At 31.6% G+C, this 6,000-nt stretch overlaps 1 protein-coding gene across 2 annotated transcripts in view; it reads right to left on the bottom strand.

The window, feature by feature from the left end:
• LOC106789749 (protein timeless homolog) overlaps positions 1-6,000 on the bottom strand; it is a 162,375-nt gene that overhangs the window by 117,444 nt on the left and 38,931 nt on the right. The window lies entirely within an intron of this gene.

Below are 6,000 nucleotides of genomic sequence, written 5' to 3'. Positions count from 1 at the left end.
TAGAGGCTTGGCGAACCGCCAAGATACCTTGACAAAAAAAAAAATAAACACAAACTAACTAAAAAAAAAAAAAAAAAAAAACAAGAAATAAGAGCGGAGAAAGAGCAGATAAGAAATAACGAAGAGGCTAGACATTATCTTTCTTAAATAACCAGTGTCAAAGTACGACTATGATGATGATAATAAACGGATGTACAAAGATGCACGCCTCTGTAGCTCATTATTATTTTGAATTTCTTCTCGCCTGTTCAATAATTTATTATTATCGACGTTCTTTCTTCATTTTTATTTCTTTTTTTTTTTTTTTTTTAATATATTGCGTGTTTTCTTAGAACGTTAAGTATATAATTGAAAGGAGAAATGGTAGATTAATGATCGCTTTCACTCTCTTCGCATAGATTTACGATAGTATATTTTTCAGCTAATTTAATGGACAAAATATCGATCAATTACCAATTATGTATTACAACGTTACTTTGTAAATTAACTTAAAACATGATTTATAAAACGAATCGTAACGTAAGAGACACAACTTATCGATCTATTTTCATTCCACATTGTACTCGAATGTTTAATTATACATCACCATTCCTAATTGAAAAAATATTAAACAGGTAAGTAATAATTATGTTCAGTATTTATATCATTAATTTACATTAATTTTATAAATTCATTATATTTCCTATGTCAGAGATATTGATTTATTTGTCTGACATAGGTATATGTATAATAATACATTTAAATAGTGATACACGCGTTACATTCATCTTTACTTTGTTCGTTCTTTTTTTTTTTTTTTTTGGTTATCTCACACAATTATCGAGTTTAGAAAATAACTTACCTTATAACGAAGAGTTGCAAATGAGTAACGCGATAGAGAATATTAACGCCTTATCCTACAAACCAGTAACTTTAATTTGGTCGTGTAAAAAAAACGATAAATAACGAGATAAAAATAAACTTTCAACTTTGGAAGGATATGGGCAGTAAACTTTTTCTACGAAAACAGACTCCCTCTCTGACGACAAAGTTTTGTAGCGTTTTAATCCACAATAATTAACTACCGGTGAGCAATGGCATCGCTATCATGGGAATGAGTTTATCACGGACTTAGATGCCGACGATATTTTCACCAACGAAAGTTTTACCGACCAACACTGCTAAAATATTATTGGATCGAGATGAGAGATAAAACGAACACGAAGACGAAGAAAGATACGGAATCAGAGATGTCAAAGGAAAAGATCGACAGACAGCTGACGATGGAATCTCAAGGGTACAAGATGAAATCATATCCTTTCCTTCGGGAAATAAAATGCGTTATTATTTTTCGATATTTCATTGACAATTATTTTTTCTTTTCTCTTTTTCCAAAGTATTAAATAATAATCATTTCAACATACTTTTATCTCTTACAATATTAAATAATTCATTTATAATACATATGCATGTTTTATTATAAAACAATAACAATACGAAATCAAAGAATTTTTAACGATTCTCGACATTTTTCATTTACAATTGAATTTAATGTATTATTCATTCCCATTCTTTTTTCGAAAGATTTGTAAAGTACGAATTTATTATAACAAATCGTATAAACATTTATTACTTCGTACATTACTAAAAGGTATTTCCTCTTCTTATTTTACCTTATTCTTCCTCAAGGAGGACTTTTCCAGGCTGTTGGATCAGTCTCATAAAATAAGAAAGTTAAGAAGTCAGGGCAAGTCGACGATAAAGAAAAGGAGACAAGATGTAAGATACGAGAATCGTGTGCACGGCGTCCTCAAGGACGATGGGAGAAACCGTTTGTTAAGATCTTGTTTAAATTTCCTATGAAACAACCCTTCGCAAAGGGAGCAACGCGGAAATTTAATCACCGTATAGCAGTTCTCTATCTTCTTCTACTCCTACTACCACTTCTGCTATCTCTCTCTATCTCTTTCTTCTCTCCTCTCTCTCTCTCTCTCTCTCTTTCTAACTCTTACAACCTTGGGGCTATGGAACTGGCAAATTCACTAACATCTTGCCCAAGTTCGTTACCCCTACCACTCTCAGTATATACCTCGATTTACTCAGATGCTTCTACTATTTCGTAATATCGACTTCATCGATGAAAAACAGAATCTAGTTTCGAACTCATCTGCATACCGATTCAAGAGCAATTACTCATTTCTCACCGCAATATCGTGGAATTCGCGTTATTACTCATATTAATATGAAAGAGAGATAGGTATCAACAATAAAAAATTCCATAATAAATTATGATCAGAATAAAAATAACAAAAATTTTTATGTGTATAAAAAGGAGAGAAAGAGAGAGAGATAGAGAAAGAGAGAAACGTATTTGATATCAATCAAAATATTTCATTATGATATTTGTATATTTATTTTCATAAGTATATGCTGTCAAAAGTTACACGCTTAAGCAAAACTTCAAACTCGTCGTAATTTTTTTAGAAACAAAAACAAGAAATTTAACTTATTCTCGCGCATACTTTTATTCTTAAAGTTCCTAGCTCCTTTTTCTTAATCAAGCTCTTTTAGTAAAAAGAAAAGTGAGATCAATATTTGTAACCATTCAACAACAAAGCTACAAACTCCATTACTAACTCATTAATCTTTTGCAAACTCCACAACTGACTTTAATGGATGCCAGAGAATATGAGCCGAGCTTTGGAAGCAAAAGAAGGAAAAACGAGGAAAGAAAATTCGTTTAGAATAGCCGTATGGGATTACTCCCCTGTTTTCTTTTTCTTTTCTTTATTTTTTTCTTTTTTTACTTCCCCAAAAGCGTCGGGAAATCAACCCTTGCGACGAAGAAAATTAATTAGATGGCATAGAAGAGAAAAACGAAAATTCATTGTTTCAAACATTAGGCAGACATTCTTCTTTTCTCAACTAGTAAAAAAAAACATTTAAAAATAATCCAAGTAAATATAAATAAGAAATAAATATATAAAACCTGAAAAAAAAGTGATACTCGTCGAGAAAATCGTATATATAGAAAATATATTTATAATAAATAAAAATATAGAATGAATTTATCGATTAGCAAAATATCCATCAATCGAGTAAGCTATCGAGTAAACCACGTATTCGATATGGAAGAACGGAGAAGAGCAGAAGCTCTCGTAGATCCGATCTGTTTCCTGAAAGCACAGGTGTTTGATACTTCAGCAGGACGACGATAGGTAGACAGGAAATGTAAGACCGTGAACACAAGCAAACGGTGGTGTGACATTGATCGGTATGCGGCTTTCCAGGACACTCCATCTCTCTCCTTCCTTTAATGGAAAGGAAGAGAGGGAGTGAGTGGATAGGATGAGTGAGAGAAGGATAGGAAGAGGGAGAGAAGGAACGCTTACCAAAAGGATCGAGACAGCAAAGCCAGTCGAAGGTGATCCATAGGATAGATCGAAGTTATTCGCGTTAGAAAAGGAGGAAATCCTCTTCGTCCTCTCTCCAATCGCCGCAAACTTTTCTTTTTCTTTTTCCTTTTTTTTTTCTTTTTCTGTTTTCTCTTCTATCCGTGCTTAACCAAGTCACGGAGCCTTCTTCTTCATCGTTTCTCCGCGTCTCTTCTCCAACGTTTTTTCAACCTTTAATTTTTTTTATCTTCCTTTTTTTCGTCGGTGGTCTAGACCACCGACGAAATCTAGAAGCCATCTATCTGTATCACCGTCCAACGAAGGAATTACAAGAGAGCTAGGAGCTACCAAGTATAGACGATTTCTTTAGAAAATCTTTAACTTGGTCCGACGTGTACCTTCTTCCTTTTTTCCTTTATCTTTTTCCTTCATCTTTTTCCTTTTTCTTTTTGTTCGTTTGCATTTTCTACTCTAAGATCAATTATTTTATAAATATATATTTTTACGTTTTTATTATTCACGAATAATAGGTGTATTCTCAAGCACACATGTAATACGAGAAAGTAATAAGTTATATATGTATATATATTTCTTAATGAAATTTTATTATTGGTAAAAAGAAAAAAAATTACATTATCTTTTACGAAAAAATTAATCTCTGCAATAATAGGAGAACTTTTACGACGTTTCGATGTGTTCAACGTTTTCTTAATGAAATTATTTGAAGTTCAGTGAAGAAACATTTCCACGAGTTATTATTAATATAAAATGAAATATTTTTTGTTTTTTTATAAATGATTATAAAAACAGGCAGAATGTTACGTTGTATCGTAATATAAAAAAAATTCTTATGACAAAATCGTCGTCCCTCCTCATAAGACGATGGAAGTTATAAGATGTAAAAAGAGAGGCAACGTTCTTTCTTCGGAGAAAAATACTTTTGCATATACCTTGTTCAGAAAACTCATAAGTATGTGTCTTTGAAATAAAATATGAAAGAGTCGTCGAGCCGAAAAGAAGGAAAGAAAAATCGTAACTCTCAGATTCTTCAGCTGCTTCTCTAAGAAATTCGCTAAAACGAAGAGACAAAAAGTTTGTGTCAGTTTTGACGTTGTTGGTTGCTTCCTTACTTGCTTTCTTGCTTGCTTGCTTGCTTGCTTGCCTGCTACATCGGAGCGTAAAATTTTCTTCTACAAAACAGGTATTGCTTTCAAAGAAACTATGTCTTGAATAACTATCATAATTTATTTCTCATGCATACGTGTATACCCGAATATTTGTATACATACATATATATATAAAATCAATGTCGAACGTTGACACGACGCAATATCAAAGAAAAACACATACACTGAATCAAAGAAATGTTTGGACAATTTTTCGAATTGAATTATTTTATCTAAATCAAACACGAGACACTATGAAATTTATACTAGATATTGAAAATTTTGTTCAGCGTCTACGTCCTATATTAAAAATTGTATTTAAAGAATTATTACGTAATTATAAAACATAAGAATTATCGTTATTCTATTAATGATAAAAATTATGTTACCAATTTTTTGTTATTATAACATTTTTATATAATCTTTTATATAAAATATTTTTAATGTTACAGTGTTTTTGTAATATTTGAACAAACATTAACATAGATTTTGATATAATTATGTTTATATCCAAATATTCCTGTGATTAACTATAGATAGATCTACCTATTGTATAGCACATTTTGCAATTGAAAGAGTTTTCCTCCCTTATCGAGAAGTAATTGACTGCGTTAACTGATTGCTACTGTGGAGTAGCTGAAGTTGCTAATTGGTATCATTATTTATGTGAAAATAACCCCTGGACTGTCACGGTTTGAATGACGACAAGGGGGATAATAACGAACGCATCAATTATGTAGGAGGGCGTTTAGGCATATTCTTCGGTGTGCTAACGCCGCTGTTCGGCCGTTGGTTAATTGAAATTGATCGCTGAGAAAATGTCTCGAGTCGTCTTTTGCAAACTGGTTAGTTCCATCCTAAATGAATTTATATACTTTCGTTTTTTAATCAACGCCTACAATAATGAACTGGGATCCTTTCGACAACATTTTATCATGAAATTTTAATATTTACCTTATAGATTATCTTAATGAAATCTTCGAGTAGCCGAAAAAGTTCCTTTCGTTTGAAAAATTAATAGAAAATCGTAAAATACGAGATACGAATAATCAATCATTTATTATATCACGATATTCGGTCTAACTTAAGGAATATATTAATGTTTAATACATCATAATTCACAAATAGGATATTACGTTACTTATGAAAATGTAATTTGGCACTAGCGAGATGCATTTCTCTAATGATACATCAATTTGCTCGTTCAAGAATTTTCATCTCTCATGCTGATTACTCGAGCGAGTTAATCAAGGATAGCGAGGCTCAAGAGACTCGAAAGCGAATACGTGTTAACTTATTATCGAGCGAATCACAAATCGAATCGTTTAACAGGTAAAAGCACCGATCTTTGATAATTAAATATCTATGCACGTGTTCTCTAGTGATTTTATTTTCAAAATATCATTTTTAATACGTAATTATTTTGACAAGCGATACTCAAACGATTTCAAGTATCTTTT

Source organism: Polistes canadensis, unplaced genomic scaffold (assembly GCF_001313835.1).
Source record: "Polistes canadensis isolate GaletaPanama2010 unplaced genomic scaffold, ASM131383v1 scaffold_200, whole genome shotgun sequence".
In the NCBI taxonomy this organism is placed as follows: domain Eukaryota; kingdom Metazoa; phylum Arthropoda; class Insecta; order Hymenoptera; family Vespidae; genus Polistes; species Polistes canadensis.
Note: the sequence above shows the minus strand (reverse complement) of the source record. Positions and strands in the feature narration are given on the sequence as shown.